The sequence below is a fragment of the Artibeus jamaicensis genome, unplaced genomic scaffold (genome assembly GCF_021234435.1).
Source record: "Artibeus jamaicensis isolate MK-2021 breed Jamaican fruit bat unplaced genomic scaffold, CSHL_Jam_final contig_3182, whole genome shotgun sequence".
Classification (NCBI taxonomy): Eukaryota; Metazoa; Chordata; class Mammalia; order Chiroptera; family Phyllostomidae; genus Artibeus; species Artibeus jamaicensis.
Window position 1 is genome coordinate 3,281,057 of NW_026521742.1, and position 17,194 is coordinate 3,298,250.

Consider the following 17,194-nt stretch of genomic DNA (forward strand, 5'->3'; position numbering starts at 1 on the left):
TTTTCAAACACACTCAAAAGCAGAGAAAAGTATGATAAACCCCCATTTACTCATCACCCAGCTTCAAAAATTACCAGTATTTGTGCTAATCTTGTCAGATGGTTTCTTGACCTTGCTCCCATCTGCCTTCCCCATGGGCTCCTTCTAGATTTCCAGTGTCCACACTGCAGTGGAAAGACTGCTAGACTGTAAGTTGTGAGGGCAGATAGAATACCTGTATTTCCCCCCATTGTATCTTTAGTGCCTGGCACTGGCCTGGTTATGGTAGGCCCTTATTCAAAATTATGAAATAACTGAACTAAAAGAAAAGGACTTGTATGCTCTAACACTCTTTTAAGTATTGTATTCTCTAGGGTAAGAAATTGGTTCTTTCTATATCCCAAAGACATATGATAATACCAAAAGGTCATGACAATAAATATTAACTGACTACACTTAGCTGGTGAAGAAATTACCATACTCCTTTGAGCTTCTTCTGGATGGAGTGGCAAAGGAGACCTTATTGTGTCATTGGTTTGGATAAAGAAATCACCCTTGAATCTGGAAGGATTTACAGGAACAAGTATAAAGGACACATGGGCAACAACTAAGGGGGGGGGAGAAATGGGAAGGAGGTAGGGAGCACTGGGGGGGGTGGGCTGGGATGGGAGTAAAAGACAGAAAACTGTACTTGGACAACAATTAAATAAAAAAAAAAGAAATCACCCCTGAATCCTCTTCCGCATGTGCACTCAGGATTTTATAAGAGCAGACATGGGTACCATCTCAGTACTTTTCTCTCTCAGGACTCAGCTACCTGATTCTTCAAGACACTCAGGCTTTCCCCAAAGTCAGGTGGAAGCAGGAAAGCATTGGAGATCATGATGAATCTTTCACCTCCTTTGCTCATTCACTCATGTGTAAAATAACATTCCTCATAGGGTCATTGAGAACTATAAGGAGATAATGAGTGTAAAGTATATCTCACAGTGCCTGGCATAGAATGAGCATGTGACTGACTACCTTTAAATCCACGTGGCAGCCTTTCATACCTCCCCTCCATTGTCTTCCAAGCTTGCTCTCTTTTTGTGGGACCTATTGTGTGCCAGGCATCATGCCAGGTGCAACAGCCTGGTGTCACCAGGTTACTCAAGGGAACTTAGAATGTTTAAGGTTATGTTTGTAATTATCCTATTCTTCCCCAAGTGTTTTCTGGTGCCACTTTCAGAGCCAGGACCTGGACCTGGAAAAGCCATTGGTCTGACATGGGGTAGAAAATAAACTAAGAGCAAAATAGAATCAGAGGCATGGAGACATGGAACAAACTGACAGCAAGCAGAGGGGAGTGGGAAAGGAGGTAATGGTGGAAAGGAGGGGAAAGGACTAGTCAGAGAACATGTATGAATGACCCATGGACATGGACAAGAGTGTGGGGATTGGCTGTGGGAGTGGGGGGTGGACTGAGTGGAGGAGAGCAAAGGGGAAAATGGGACAATTGTAATAGAATAACAATAATTCTTTTAAAAAAGCAACAAAATAGAAAAAACAAACATGTTATCCCAAAGCATGGTGGGGGGGAGGTAGGAGTCTTTTCCTTCCTTCTTTCCTTCCTTCCTTCCTTCCTTCCTTCCTTCCTTCCTTCCTTCCTTCCTTCCTTTCCTCCTCCCTTCTCCTTCTTCCTTCCTTTCTATCTCTCTCTCACTGTTTTCTTAAAAAACATTTTTGTAGCCGAAGAAATCATCTAATTTAACATTTGTGAAAAGAGAGTCATAAACAGGAGGAGGAACATGAATAGGCAGAGAAAGGTGGGGTACAGGGGTTGAGAGAGCACACATCTGTTCCGCACTAGAGGGTTGCAGAATGGAAATACCTCTCCCTCTGTTGTGCTTTCTGGGGCTCCATTTGAGCTTCACGTAGTTTCACAAATGGGCCCCATATACAAAAGGCAGGGAGAGACTGAAGAAAGAAACAGGCCACTCCAACTTGATAGGTGGCAGTTTTAATAAGTAAGGGAACTTATAAGACTTGTCTTGGGTGGCTGCAGTATAAGTAGATCTCTGTGCTCACCAGCCAGTTTATGGAAAAGCCCTAAGTGGGTTCAGTCATGTGTATCATCCTGGTGGTCTCAACATCACCTTGCTCTCTCAAGTCTTTGTCCTTGAAACAGCTTTCGCTGTGGGAATAGTGGGCAGAAAGGACATGCCAAGGACAGGGGAGGGAAGAGAAGCCTCAGATTGCTGGGGTCCAGCTCTTTGGAATGGGTGGTCGCATTCTTTCAATTACCTCCTCCAACAGATTACCATTGTCCCCATATGGTAAAAATCCAGTCTGCATCCTTTGGGATGAAGGTACAAGAAGCAAGGAGGGGCCAGGAGCCACAGAGTCCCGAGTGATGTCTGCACTCTTGGGATTCAGCAGCAGGAGAGTAGTACATCTCAATAAACAGCCTATTGACCACAGAATCGCTAGGAGAACCTGTGGTACTCTCCTTTTGGCTTTCTCCCTCATGGAGTTAATACTGGGCTGTGTTTGTTCCTTTGCCTCAGCTTCTTCTGGAATCAATAATTTCCTCTGACCAGTGTATATTACACACAGATGTGAGGGGGCCTGTGGGAACTGGACAGGCAGTTCCTCCCAGGCAATCTGTCACTCTGGCTGCTGTCTGGGTGATCGGACCCGAGAGCCTAGGAAATGGTGGCATGTGTGCTAGTTATTGAGGAGCCATAGCTGCTTCTGTCTAGGCCTGCCCAGTTCTGGAGTGACCATGGGAAGAAAAATCACACAAGAAAGGTTGTGTTGCTTTTATGAAGAAGATGTTGCTTTCACATCCTTGCCTTTATCTGTGAGCCTTCCCATTCCTCTCAACCTGGAGTGTTGCTAGAAGGGACATTGGTGGGAGGGAGGGAGGCAGTGTTGCTTGAAGGGAAGTCAAGTCAGGCAGACATTGGTTCAAGACCGGGTTCTGTCTCTTATTGACTGTAGGAACTTGGTGACTTACTTAACCTCCTAAGCCAAACTTTCTCCATTTGATACTAAAAATACCTCACTGGCATGTCGTGGGGATTAAACGAGGTAAAATATATCATGTACTCCTCCTAAAACAATTTCTGGCCACTCCTTAGTAAATGATAGTCATTTACATTGTTATCCCATGTACTTTCTTCCTCATATTATTTTTAAGCCATGTTTTCCTCTCATGGATAAGGTGCTAGGAGAGAAAGATATGGAAAGTATAACTTTTTATATGTCAAGAAAGCATGATTAATAAGTTGAAAATATTTGTGTTTATTCCTTCTGACTATGCTTATTGCTTCTGTAAGAAAGAGCCTGTCTCGGAAATCATTTCATTGAAGAGAGACAAGACAACCCACGGGTGTCTCCTTGTTGAAGCTTTGATACTGGCTACTCCTTGACATTGTTCTGGGGCTCACCCCTCACTGGGAACCCTGGTCTTGACATCTACCCAGGTAGAGTACTAGAGTCTGACAGTTGGATGTAAAGGTCTGAATCTCATGAGAAAGGATTGGGCTGGAGACCTCTATTTAAGAATTCATCAGTGAGTGACCTAAACCATGACTATGGCTGAGCATGCCCAGGGAGTGTACATAGTAGAAACAGGACCATAGTGAAATCAGGAGCACCAATGTTTAAGGAATTACTGTGGAATAAAGATCCAGTGATGGAAAATGGAGCAGGGTGGTCAGAGAGGGCAAAAGAATGGGAGAAAATCATGGTCCCCAGAGATGTTCACATCCTAACCTAAGAACTTGAGGATATGTTACCTTACATGGCAAAAGGAACTTTGCAGATGTGATTAAGTTAACATTTGGAAATGGGGAGATCATTCTACATGGGACAAATGTAACCATAGGAATTTTTATAAGGAAGGAGGGAGGAAGGAAAGTGAGAGCAAGAGATGTGATGATAGATGACTAATGCAATTACTGGCTTTGAAGTTGGAAGAGGGATAGAAACCAAGAAATGTGGACAGCCTCTAGAAGCTGGAATAGGTGAGGGTTTGCTCTAGAGCCTTCAGAGGGAACTGACCAACACCTTAATTTTAGCCCAGTGAGATTCTGACCTCCAGATAATCAACATTTATTTATTTATTTATTTATTTTAAAAATAATAAATTTGTATTGTTTAAACCACTATGTGTGTGGTAACTTGTTCTATAAGGGAAAAACCACTAATATTTCAAAGGAATAAAGTATTTGATGGAGGCAGGAGTGTTCAACAGTGTCCAAGGCTCTAGGTGTGTGTGTGGGTAGCAACAGAATGGGTATCACTGTAAGTCACGGAAGCACATATATTTTCCAAAGGGGATGGAGACAACATATTTGAGGACCAGGCTCAGGATGAGGGTTGGGGCTTCATTTGCCTGTATTTTAAGTGATGAGCCAGGTGAGAGGGGTTGGGACTTAGCACCAAGTTTATCTCTTGGAGTAGCTGGACTTTGGGGCAATCAACCCTGCTGCAGGGACTGTAGGGACAGACAGAAGGGCAGGGAAATCTCTAGTTGCCCAGGCAACACTGGGAGATGGAGTAGCTGGGAAGGAGATGGGACATACCTAGTCAGACAGTCCCATAGACTCTTGGCATCAATAATTCCTATCAACAGGAAACAAGCCAACTGATTAACTAGGTTGAGGTTCAGGTTTATGGCTTCAGTCCAAGAGGGGGCCTGAAATATGACAGAGGTCCAGGGTCTGGACTAAAACAGAAAAGAAATGAAAGGTAAGATTCCAGATAGATACTGGTTGGGTGAACAGGTGATAGTCTAGGTCTCAGAAAAGGCTTCAGGGAAGGAGTGTTGGGGAGCCTAGAACATGGGAATCAAAGCTGAATGTCAGGATGTGGCCCAGAGGGCTCAGTTCCTCTTCCTGCTCAGGCTTGGGGTTGACAGGAAGGAATCCAAGACAGAAGGAATAGAAGACGGCAGAGGGTGGGGCCAGGCAGGGCCTCCCAGAGAGGTGGAAACAAGGTCAAGAAACTGGGGGTACACAGTAAGGACAACAGCAACTGGGTGCAAAGCAATGCCTCGGCTACAAACTCTTCTGATGCTCCTCGCTGAGGTCCCCAATCTGAGGACTGAGCAAGGTGAAGGCAGGGACAAGGAAAGGAAATTGTGTAAGTTTCTCTTAAAGAAAAACCAACTACTTTGGTTAGAACCCTGCTTCACTGGTGAAGACCCTGAGGCTCCAAGAAGAGGTGACTTGCTGGAGTCCCAGAGGTATGAAGGGGCACAGGCAGAAACAGACCCCATGGTGTGAACTCCCTGGTCTCTGAACTCCCTGACTTGAGCTCTTTTACATGCCTACAGCCAGCGCTCCAAACGGCCAGGGCGTGATTCACATTTGGCCTGGACCCACATGTGCATAGTTTACAGGGATCCTACAATCTGGGCTCCTTTTGTTAGGGAAAATTCTGTTTATTCGAATAGCAGAGACCTGGACACAAGATTTGGTAAAGTCATTGCCTTTCCCATGTTGCTAATGAATCAACTGGCATTGGGAGGAAATAGGAAAGGACTGGTAATAGCATTAATGGATTTCATATGGAGATAAAAATGCAAGGTATCCTTGCATTTTTCTCTCTTTGAATTTATAATTAGATGACCTCCCATGGACTATTTCTGTGGTGAAAACCTCTCCTACAAAGAAGTCACTCATTATCACAGATGGCAGAGTGAGATATAAAAACAAATGAATCTGCAAACCAACATTTGCTGAGGAGCAAATATTGCTGACAGGGGGAGGGGCACAGTAAACTCACGTACAGTGCTTTTAACAACAAGGCATGTCTGGGCCCTTTCCTCAGAGATTCTGATTGGGTAGTTTTACAGTGGGGCCCAGGCACCCAAATGTGGTTCCAATGCACATCAAAGGCTGAAAACTATGGAGGTAATATTTTCACTGCTGGGGTTTGATTATTCTCCAGTGGCCTCACAGCTCCATGGCTCTGTGGAATCTGAGTCTGAGAAGTCTGTGCTGAGGCAGGAACTGGTCGCCTGCACTGTGGGAGACTGACAGTGGGAGCAATGATGCAAGTGAGTCTAACAGCCTCCCAGAGTTGGAGGGCTCCTCCCCCCAGTCTCTGCTTCCCTGCCTCATGAACAGTCAGGAGTTTGGCCCCATTTTCTAGAGAAATGATATGCTAGCGTAGTATTCATGAGTTTGAGAATTTGAATGTTTCCCTTGACAATGTGAAAAGCCTGTCACCCAAGTCTTTCCAAGTCCTCTCCTCACTTACATGCCACCTGCAGGTTTCACTTTCAGAACAAGTCACCAGCTCTGAAAACATGAAAATATGTGATTACTGTTAGCTTGCTGGCTTCCTCTGAAGGGGCTGCTCTGGGTGTGCACACATATCTTCTCTGTTCTTATTTTACCTGCTTGGCACAGGAGGGAAGAGGCAGGGTGCAGATCTTGGTCTGTGATGAGAGTGGAACATTTCCAGATGCTAGTGTATAATCCCTTTGGATCTGCTGCGCCTGCCAAGTGAGAGCGTAACAACTGCATGCTACAGAACAGAGAGGAGAAGAGAACAAAAGCGTAACAGCATTCTGTCAGCATGCAGCTCTAGAGAAGAAATGAATGCAATGCCATTAGCATGAGTGCCGACCCACTTTTCCACCTTTGTGTGCATATTTAAAGGATTTTGAATGGGAAGGCATTTGAAGAGAAAGGTAAAATTGATTTGATAGAGCAAAGAATGTCTTTAATGGTATGTTTCTCTGATTCTAATTCAAGGTGTTTCTCTGAAAATTGTTGATTGGTAAAGAAACTCATATTGACCAGAAAGACAAATACAAGTGGTCACCTAGAGGAAGTGATGGGGGAAAAGCCTTAATCATTCACTGTCTTCTTTCGCTTCCTGGTGCTGGCTTGTTTGTGGGAAATTTTTCTCCATAGTGGGAGGTGATAGGTCATATGCAAAAAGAAGTGGAGAAAGATAAATTGAGCATGCATGCAATTGAATGTTTGATCTCTGACCATGGAAGGTCTTAGAATACTGGAAGGTCCGCTGTTTCTAGGACACTTGTAGCCCTTCTGGAAGTGGTCCCCATTGCCTGCTGATGGACTTTCCTGATCCCAGGTTCTGCCTTTCTACATGCCCATTACCAGACTTCCTAGACACTTATTGATGCCTGCATGGACTACTTGTTGCTCACCCCACTGCATTCCCCTCCAACTACCCTGTCATTGGTCTTTTTGGTTCTTGGGTCTTGGTCAGTTCTATGCCCAACAGACAGTCACTGATCCTGCCAGCATCCCCTATAATTCATTAATGCTTGACCTGCACAATTTTTAGCTATCTTCACAGAGGGTCATAAAATAATTTTGGCAACCTGGGTTCCAGTTTTGGAAGCTTGGGTGTGTTGCTTAAGTGTTCCTTGTCAGTGATTTCATCCAAAAAAAAAAAAAAAAAAGGAACAGTGGAAACTGAATTTCATACCTTTGCAACTTGGTAGACCAAATAATCAAAAGACGCTTGATAAAAAGGAGCTGTACTTGGTGACTTTATGTGTTTACTGGTGTGTTTGGAGTGTGTTTCATCTCTCTGAGACAGCAGGTGCCCTCAGAGTGGGACTTGAGTTCATGATTCAAGAGTGCTTAGGACATTTTTAAGTATTATAGAATGTCATCAGGGATTTTTTTTTAGTGAGACAATTTTATTCAGACTTTTCACTTCCATTTGCAGTATCATAGCTTTTTACACCACATATCTACTATTTCAGTCATTTAACACAAATTTTCAGAGCTCATTTTCACTTGTGTCCAAATCTTGATAACTGCTATTTATAGTGACTATGGCTCAAGGGCAGGGATATAATTAGCATTTCTGGGAAGTGCAAATTGAGTAGAATGCAATGTGAAATGCATGGATAAATTCTTATGTTAGTAGAAAGAACAGTAAGTTTGGGGTTAAAATAAAGTACCAATTGTGCTATGTAAATAAGAATATTGTCTGTTTGTTCTTGTCTGTTAGGAGTAAAATGAAGAAATGATAAAATTACCTGTGTTAAATTCTTTGGAAGATATATGGTGTATTTTTTAAATTTTATTTGTATTTTAAACTTACAGAAATTTATCCTTTCATATTTTAGCCCATACCTTTAGTGAAAATAAAACTGGCAACTTATAGTGTTTATCCCATTAGTATTCAATTATATTTCCCAGATAAACAGCTGGAGGCCATCTCTTCAGTGACAAATGTGTTTGATTTGACTTAATCACCGCCACAGGGCACATCATTTACCAACATTTGCTATAGTACAATTTTAACAAGTAGGGTGATTCACCCTAGGAGAGGAGAGAAAAAATGCAAAATACCTAGAAACAAAAAGAAATAAGGCAAGCATGGAATTAGAAAGGTATCTGTGCCTTTAAAATTTTTACATTTTTATCGGGCCTATGACCTTAATACAGAAAAGTGCGCAGATCATAAGGGTACACAGTGCAATGAACTGTCACAATTTGAACACGTACATTTCTAGCACCCAGGCCAATAAATAGAGCATACCAATAACCCAGAACCACACTCCATGTCCCTTGCATGACTTCCTTCCCCAAAGTCACTAATATCTTTTATATTTTTGTTTATTTGTTTTTAAGAGTTTTGGCACTTGTCATTCTAGAATTTCCTTACGTGCAGGACCTTGTGAGGAAGTTCTTGCTATGCCTGTTCTCTCAGGTTTCCATGACTAGGTGCTGGAGTCCAACATTGTGTCCTTGGATTTAACAGTGGCTGCAAGTGCAGAAATATGTTATGATACGAGATATGAACCTGCTATCCCTCCACATCCTGGAGAGCCACAGAGCTCTCTTTTCTTCTGCTACTTACCTCTTCAGCATGGACACAGATGGACACCTGATCTACTTCTTCTCTGGTAGCTTACTGAGAAGCTCTAGTGACATAATGGATATGAAAACACCTTGAGCAGGGTGAAGTCTTGGACCATTATTACATCCTTTAACCAATGTGATGGGCAAGCATTGATAGCAGAGGGAGTTACTTTGAACACGAGGAAGACAAATGCACATGTATTCAAATCAAAGCAGTTGTTGATCCTAATGGTCTTAAATGGCCCTAAACATTTCTCTGAATTTGGGGAAGTGTCATTAACTTAACTCTTTTTCTTTTAATATATTTTATTGATTATGCTATTATAGTTGTCCCAATTTTCTCCCTTTACACTCCTCTGTTCAGTACCCCTCTTCCCTCCAAGCAATCCCCTCACCTTAGTTCATGTCCATGGGTTGTCCTTGTAAGTTCTTTGGCTTCTCCATCTCCTATACTATTCTTAATGTCTCCCTGTCTATTTTGTGCTTGCCAATTATGCACCTATTCCCCCATTTCTCCCATTCCCCCTCCCAGCTGATAACCCTCTAAATGATCTCCATACCTATGAGTCTGTTCCTTTCTGTTTGTTTGCTTAGTTCATTTTTTTAGATTCAGTTGTTGATAGTTGTGAATTTGTTGCCATTTTACTGTTCATAGTTTTGATCTTCTTCTTTTTCTTTAATAAATTCCTTTAACATTTCACATAATAATGGGTTGGTGATGATGAACTCCTTTAGTTTTACCTTGTCTGGGAAGCATTGTATCTGTCCTTAAATTCTAAATGATAGTTTTATTAGATAAAGTAATCTTGGTTGTAGGTCCTTGCCTTTCATGACTTTGAATACTTCTTGACAGTCCCTTCTTGCTTGTAAAATTTCTTTTGAGTAATCAGCTAACAGTCTTATGGGAACTCCTTTGTAGGCTACTTTCTGCTTTTCTCTTGCTGTTTTTAAGATTCTCTCTTTATATTTAACCTTTGGCATTTTAATTATGATGTCTCTTGGTGTGGTTCTCTTTGGGTCCGACTTGTTTGGGACTCTCTGTGTTTCCTGGACTTGTATATCTATTTCTGTCACTAAATTAGGGAAGTTTTTATTTATGTTTTCAAATAAATTTTCAATTTTCTTGCTCTTCCTCTTTTCCTTCTGGTATCCTTATGATTCAGATGTTGGTATGTTTGGAGATGCCCCAGAGGCTCCTTATACTAGTCTCATTTTTTAAATTCATTTTTCTTCTTGCTATTCTGATTGGATACTTATTTCTTTATGTTCCAAATTATTGATTTGAATCTTGGCATCATTCCCTCCATTGTTGGCTCCCTGTAGATTTTTCTTTATTGCAATTAATGTAATCTTCATTTCTGCCTGGGTCTTTTTTATGCTATTGCTGTATTCAGTGAGTTCTTTTAGTATCCCAATAACCAGTGTTTTGAACTCTGCATCTGTTAGATTGGTCATCTCCATTTCATTTAGTTCTTTTTCTGAGGATTTGTTCTATTCTTTCATTTGGGCCATATCTCATTGTCTCCTTAATTTGAAGCCTCCCTGTGTTTGTTTCTGTGTATTAGGTAGAGTTGCTTTGACTCCCTGTCTTAGTAGGGTGGCCCATTGTAGGAAAGGCATCTGTAAATTGTGTGGGGCAGAGACAATGATGTATTTGCCAGGGTAGGGCACTTTGCTTCATTGCTTCGTGGCTACATGTGGGAGAAGGGCTCAGAGAGGGGCCAAGCGGCTGCCTGGCCTCTGGAAGTTTATCCAGCACTCACTCCATTTCCAGTTACTTTCACTTATTCCCCTTACTTATGTGACTGATGCCCTTCCAGGTATTGTCCTGGTGCTGAATCCCAGAGAGGGTGGGTCTGTGTAAGTTCTAAGTCTGTGTAGACCCTTTAAATGGAGTCTCCTGAAAATCCAGCAGTTCTTTCCACCACACCAACCCCCACTAGTTTTTACAGCCAGAAGTTCGGGTGATTTTTTTTATCCTGGCACTGGAACGTGGGCTGTGTGGTCTGGCCTGGGCCTGGGATCCTCCACTCCCAGAGGTATCTCTCTTATTTTTATCCACCACACACGAATGTGGGACTGCCCATTCCGCTGCCTCTTTGTACCACACTGGGTCTCCATGCCTCTCCACCCCTCTCTGAGTGTCTGCCTCTCCTACCCATCTGGTTGAATGTGGCTTCTTTAAAGCCTTGGTAGTTGGGTTTCCATATGTCTCAATTTTCTGGTGTTTCTTGGTATTGTTTTGAGGTCTGGTTGTAATTTTTTCTGTAGTTGTATGAGGAGGTGAAGCATATTTACCTATGCTTCCATCTTGACCAAAAGTCTCATTAACTTAACTCTTTAGGGCATAGCTCTAATAAGGCCAGAGTCATGGAGTAACCTCCATGTCCTAAAACATTTCAGGCTGATGAATAATACCATACCCCAAACATCAGAAATTAGATGGTTTGTGAACAAGAGGAGTTCATGTCTCACTGGTTTGGTTGCTAGGAAGTCCAAAATTGAGGCAAATTTGATGTCTGATGAAAGGCTACTTTCTGGTTCTTACACAGCTGCCTTCTTACTCTAACCTCCCATAATGGAGGTCTGTTATAAGGACACTAATCCCATTCATGGTGGCTTTGCCTTCATGCTCTAACCACCCCCCGAAGGTGGTGATTAGATTTTGGGGGGAACACAAACAGTCCATCTCTAACATTCCATATGATCTAATTGACTTTATTTTGTGGTGTATATGTTCCCATTTCCCCAACTGTATCTACTTTATTAGAAATGTGGTGTTGATTATTAATGACTTTTAATATGATAGATCATAATTAGATTATTAGAGTATCAGAGAAAAATATCAGAATATATAACTTAATGATAAAGGATTTTTTTTGGATGAAGGGCAGCACATTCTAACATTTATGATGTGAGTCAATGGCCCTCTGATGTTTTGGCAAGGCCTCTGGTAACTTTTGGAACCTAGACTGGTAGCGTGGAGGCACTGTGTTAGTCTATGTTCCTTGCCCAATGACACTTTCTATTTCTCAGCAACTTTTCCTTATTGCATTTATTTCCCTTTTTATTTAGTTGTGGTTTTATTTTAGTCTGTTTTCTTCTTTTGGCTTTCTTTTCCTGGGTTATAGAGGTCAGATGTGGCCTATTGAGAATAAATTTCTGAAATTTCATTCTTTATTTCAGTGATTTGCTTCTTCTTTTAGTCCAAACAGTGGTGTTCTTTCCCATCTGTTCTGCTTTTTTGTTTCACTAGGTGTTCTATTATTTGTTTGTTTATTTATTGGATGGTGGTGTCTTTTTACTTATCCTCGACAGAAGAGAGATTTGTTTTGCCATGGTTCTTGCTGATGGTTGGATATGTGCATTGCCTACTGGGTTAACTTATGCACTGGGTCAAACCCTCTTCTCAGAGATTCACTGAATGCAGCTCCCAAGAACACTCTATGATATATGGCAAGTTTACTCCCGGTAGCTTCTGCTAGCTAAGATAGGACTTTTTACTCCCACAACCTAATGTTCTAACATGTTTGAGAAGTGGAACCCTACCTACAGCTCCTAGAATATACTGCTCCAATAGCTCTTCAAGAGCTCTTGCTGTGTACCTCCTTCCCCAAGACTTCACCTCCTAGTGTGGACTGTATTCTTGAACTCCCACCAGCCCAGTCCACCTGCTGAAACCCGTTATTTTCTGGGAGCAGTGGGTTCTAGCTGAATGTTGAAAAGTGCTCCTGATTTGGGCCAGGAGAGGTGGAGTTTGGAGGAAGAGGAACTGTACTCTGATGGCCTCAAAAATCAGCATTCTTGCAGGAGAGGGGATGCAGCCCTGGCTTCTGATGATACATGTCTTGAACTGCAGAGCAAACATGGGAAAAGGAGGAATGATACGGGTTTGCTTTCAGCCCCAGTGAGCAGTCAGTTGTGTTATTCCTTCTAGTTCCATTGCTTTATGGATGAAATCTCCCCATTTCTATCTAGAAATACATTGACTATTGGTCCTGGTTTTTCATTGAGTCATGAAGTTTAGTTTTTTCTGTGTTTTGAAAGGCATTTTAATTAAAATGCATTTTTAATTAAAAGTTTGGAAAGGACATTTCCAGGCAGCTAAGTAGATGATATTTAAAACTAGAAGCTGAATACAGCTGATTATTACTTAATGTTATAATCGTTGTATTTATCCTTTTCTCTCTCAACCTGTGTTCTTTTCCATTTAATATTCTTTGTTTTCTGTTATCATAAATATTATTTTTGTTAAATACTTCGCATTTTTCTATTTCTATTTAAATGCAATAAGAGGGAAACTTTTTCTACCAGACTAATGTTGTTTCATAATTAAACCTACTTAACTAAATAAAATTCTGTGGTTTTTTTCTCTAATCGTGATATATTTAAACCAACAACTCTTTTTTGAATTCTAATTTTAGACTGGCTGAGAGATGTTCTGGACTTACTTTCCTTTTTCTAATCCCTGAACTTTGGTATACTTTTGTATCTTGGAAGCTATACCTTACTTTTTTCTTATTTTTTATTTTATTATTTTTTAAAATAATTTTATTTAGCTATTTTTCAAGTACAGTTTTTTGTCTATTTCTCCCATCCCAGACTTTTTTCTTTTTTACCTCTTATCCCTTCAAGTTCTCATGGTAAAATGACATGGTACAATATTTAAATTACTTACTTTACGTAACTTTCATCCTTTTATGTTGATCAGGTACAATAGGTGAAAAAAAAATTTCTTTTTTTAAAAAAATATATGTTATTGATTATGCCATTACAGTTCTATTTCCCCCCTTCATCCCCCTCCACCCTGCACACCCCTCCCCCACCATTCCCCCCTTTAGTTGTATGACCACGTGTCTCAAATTCTTTAGATTCTATATTTCCCCTACTATTCTTGCCCTCCCCCTATCTATTTTCTACCTACCGTCTATGCTACTTATTTTCTATACCTTCTTCCCCCTTCTCCTTCTCCCACTCCCCTGTTGCTAACCCTCCATGTGATCTTCATTTCTATGGTTCTGCTCCTGATCTAGCTGTCCTCTTAGTTTGCTTTTGTTTTAGGTGTGGTTGTTAATAACTGTAAGTTTGCTGTCCTTTCACTGTTCATCTTTTTTATCTTCTTTTTCTTAGGTAAGTCCCTTTAACATTTCATATAATAAGGGCTTGGTGATGATGAACTCCTTGAATTTGATCTTATCTGAGAAGCACTTTATCTGTCCTTCCATTCTAAATGAAAGTTTTGCTGGATAGAGCAATCTTGGATGTAAGTCTTTGGATTTCATGACTTGGAATACTTCTTTCCAGACCCTTCTTGCCTGTAAGGTGTCTTTTGAGAAATCTGCTGACAGTCTGATGGGAAGTCCTTTGTAGGTGACTGTCCCCTTATCTCTTGCTGCTTCTAGAATTCTCTCCTTCATTTTAATCTTGGGTAATGTAATTATGATGTGCTTGGTGTGTTCCTTCTTGGGTCCAACTTCTTTGGGACTCTCTGAACTTCCTGGATTTCCTGGAAGTCTATTTCCTTTGCCAGATTGGGGGAATTCTTCTTAATTATTTGTTCAAATAAGTTTTCCACTGGTGGCTGCTCCTCCTCTGCTTCTGGTACCCCTATAATTTGTATGTTGGAACGTTTAAAGATGTCCTGGAGGTTCCTAAGCCTCTCCTCATTTTTTTGAATTCTTGTTTCTTCATCCTTTTCTGTTTGGTCATTTTTTCCCTCTTTCTGGTCTACTCCTTTGATTTGAGTCCCAGTTTCCTTTCCATTACTATTGGTTTCCTGTGCATTTCCCTTCATTTCAATTAGTTTAGCCTTCATATGTTCCTCTAATTTGTGACTATAATCAACCAGTTCTGTGAGCATCCTGATCACCAGTGTTTTGAACTGTGCATCCAAAAGTTTGGCTATTTCTTCATCGCTTAGATTTATTGGCTCTGGGGCTCTGAGTTGTTCCTGAGCCATGTTTTGATCTGTTCGTGCCTGTTACGTAGGAGGAGGTGTTCACCAGGGCGGGGCCACCCAGGTCGCTGGTTTGTGATGCTGTATGTGGGGGCAGGGTCAGAGAGGGACAATGGTGGTCCCTTCTGCCACTTTCCGCCACTGGGGCCTGCACGGTCTGTCTCACTGATTCGCTGCTTCACCAGTTTATCTGCGCTCAAATGTGTGACTGTGGTCAGCCCTCAGTGGATCCACCACCTTGCGCCCTCAGTGGGTCTGCCCACTTCTCCACACCTGGGATCTGCCTATGGCTGCCGGCTGCAGGCAGGCCTGGGTTGTGTGCCCGGTCGGTCTGGTGGATCTTTCCTGCCCGGCCCGCTCTACTGCTGGCTCTGCCCCTCTTACCAGTTTGGCTGAAGGGCTCGTTGTTGTCAGACTTCCGTGTAGTTCAATTTTCTGTGGTTTGGCTGCGTTTTTGTTGCTAAAAGTTTGTTGTTTTTAAACTTGGTTGTGTAAGAAGGCACAGTGCTTCCACCTATGCCTCCATCTTGGTGGAAGTCCCCCCAAAATTTTTACTTCTAAAGTAGTCTTTGATAAGTGATGATAACAGGCCCTGGACCCCTTCTCCATTTGTGCTTCTTCTTATGTCATACTCAATTCATCAACAAGTCCTGCCTCTTTAATTTTGAAACACATCTTGAATCCCTACACTGCTCACCACCAATGCATCTACTTTTGTCTCTCCCGTCACATCTTAAGTGCTTTCTTATTTCCACTATTGAGTCACTGCAGTCTATTCTCCTTCCAGCAGCTTGAATGATTCATCTAAAATGCAAATCGAATAATGTTCCTCCTCTGTTCCACCCATTCCCCCAAGAGCTCCCCATCTCCCTCAGAAAGAAATACATAGTCCTCTTCAAGGCTGGCAAGGCCCTGTGTGGTCTTGCCCATGGCTCCTTCTCCATATCTAGTTTACCTCCCTGTTCTCTGTGCTTTGATAGTTCTGCCACCAGATGCCTGCATGGCTCAGTCCCACCCTTTAGACCTCGACAAACATCCATCAGCAAAGTCTTTACTAACCACCCTGTTAAAATACCCCCAATCACCCAATCCTTTCACCTCATTTTGTTTTTCTTTGGAGCAATTGACATGTTATATATTTATTAGTTTACACATTTACTGTCTGTCTTCCTCATTATTTTGCTCATTGCTATGTCTTTAGTGCTTAGAACAGCCCTAGCCACAGTCTATATTTGATGAATGTATGGATAAATAGGTCCTAATACATTAGGTTTGCATGATCTAGCTTCTAAAATACTTTCGTTCTGGTTAATAGTTTCAAACTGTTTCTCTGCTATAGAACATTCTCTGCAAACAAATTGTTATGAAGAACACCAGTATGCAAAACCGATATAACTGGAGTGACTTGACTAAGTGGAAGGGTGAGAGCTAGGCAGAGAAGCACCCGGTCCTGAGTTCCTTTCAGAGCTTCAGCCCCTCATGGAGTTGCTGAGTGTGTTTGAAAACCACCAATGTAGTTTATCTCACCCAATTCCCATAACTACTATATATATATATATATATATATATATATATATATATATAGTCGGTGTCTATATATATATACAGAGAGAGAGAGAGAGATATGTTTCCTGCATGGTCTGTCTCCTCAGTCGTTGTCCAAAGGGCTCTGAGAAGCTGTAGGAATATGCAGGCACAGACTCAAGGTCCGGCTTTCTCTCTAGCATTGTGGAAAGGGACTGTACATCACAGGGCAGAGCCCTGTGCTCCCTTATGCCACCTGGACAGAGCCTGAGGAGGGTGACCTCCCGGGGTACCCACATTGGTCCCCATAACTACCATAGAGAGCAGATATGATTGCCCCATTTTATAGATGAGGTAAAGTAATAAATAAGCCACAGGGCTGCAAAGTGGCAGAGCCAGACACCGACTAAAGTCTGTTCACTCCAAACCCTGGTTCCTTCCCTCTGCACTGCTTTCTTATTCCCTTAACTCTCTTTTCAACTAATTATTCTTTATTCTTGGCATCCTGTTTTCTTTCTGTGTCCTTCTCTTTACCCTGTTTGTAATTACATGCTTTGGGCCTTTCCTTTTAGGGACATTTCTGGCCAGAATCCTGAGAATTCCAATCATTTATCCTCCGAGGTCTCTTTATAGGTCTGGGAAATGTTTTCCCAATTATTTCCTTAATTATAATTTCAAGGTTACTTACCTTTCCTATTCCTCTAGAGATTCCTGTTAGTCAGAGTTTGGATAATCTTGATCTATTTTTAGGGCCATTACATTTCCCCCCTTGAAAAATGGAGAGCTGTTTGTTGAAATTCTGTTGTTTGGGCAGGGAAACAATTTGCTTTTGAGCATTACTGGTTTCTTTCTCCATTGTTTCATTATTCTTTTTTCTATTCCCAGC

The 17,194-nt window shown here is 41.7% G+C and overlaps 1 non-coding gene across 1 annotated transcript; it reads right to left on the reverse strand.

Moving 5' to 3' along the window:
- Window positions 1-16,406: 16,406 nt before the first annotated feature.
- Window positions 16,407-16,610, reverse strand: LOC119042045 (small nucleolar RNA SNORA73 family). The gene has a single exon (XR_005081152.2). It is a non-coding gene; the product is annotated as a small nucleolar RNA SNORA73 family (small nucleolar RNA).
- Between the last annotated feature and the right edge of the window lie 584 nt (window positions 16,611-17,194).